This window comes from Primulina huaijiensis, chromosome 10 (genome assembly GCF_012295235.1).
Source record: "Primulina huaijiensis isolate GDHJ02 chromosome 10, ASM1229523v2, whole genome shotgun sequence".
NCBI classification, from domain to species: domain Eukaryota; kingdom Viridiplantae; phylum Streptophyta; class Magnoliopsida; order Lamiales; family Gesneriaceae; genus Primulina; species Primulina huaijiensis.
In genome coordinates this window covers 16685234-16686183 of record NC_133315.1, presented here as the reverse complement: position 1 = coordinate 16686183, position 950 = coordinate 16685234, and positions in this window count along the sequence as shown.

Here is a 950-nt window from a genome sequence, read left to right as displayed (position 1 = left end):
CCGTGGTTAGTGCAGCCTTTTGAGGTGAGCGCTGGGATTGTGTCATCTAGTTCGTTCTGTTGTGCCATCCTGTTATAGCGTATCAGCTGTATGGAGGCCGAGTCAGGGGTGTTATTCAGCACAGCTTGGCATACCTCGCATACTTGGCAGGGCGGTTTAGCTGCATGACGATGTAGCTCCCCTGTGTTGTTGCTCGAGCATTATTCCAGTTGTTATCGTACCGTTTGTTGGCTCCTGTTATCCCGGTTATTCGTTGAGCCTTTCATGCATTGCATATTACATTTTATTATATGATTATGCATGATTTATGAATATTGTTGTTATTGTTGAACTGTTTCATACCAGAATCCTAACCTCAGTTGTTTACTGGGGGGCTGCTGTGGTTGCTATTGGGCACCATGGTAGATCTCCCGAGTCGTTTTGCAGCATCAGGCCGAGGTTCCGCTAGTGGAGCTCGGGATTGAGGTTGGATTGTTTGGTTCTGTCAGTGGAGTTTCCCAGTTAGTCTATATGTATGTCTTGAGTTTGTTTCAGTTTTGTATTGTAGTTTATTTGCCGGGGAGATGCCCCGTGTATCTGTAATGATATTTGGTTGTTTTTGTGATGTTCTGAGTCGACCTTATGATTCTTATGATCTGGTGAGTATGTGGTAAGTTTTAATTTCTGTTTAGTCCTGGCCAGTGCGGCTATAGGTTGTTGACTTTGGTTTTTGTTTTTATGACTCTAGTTGGAGTATATTTTGATATAAAATGCTGCTTGAGTTTTTCGGGATGTCCTGCTTACGAGGAGGTCATGCCGAAATTTTTCTAGGCCCTGAGGTCCGTTTTAAAGTATTTTTAAACCATTTCCGCTGCAGTTTTAAATCAATTCATTATTGTTTGATCTTTAATTGTCGTTAGAGTAAGTGGGCCTCACATAGTCGCCTATGCCTCACGACAATTAAAGCCGCA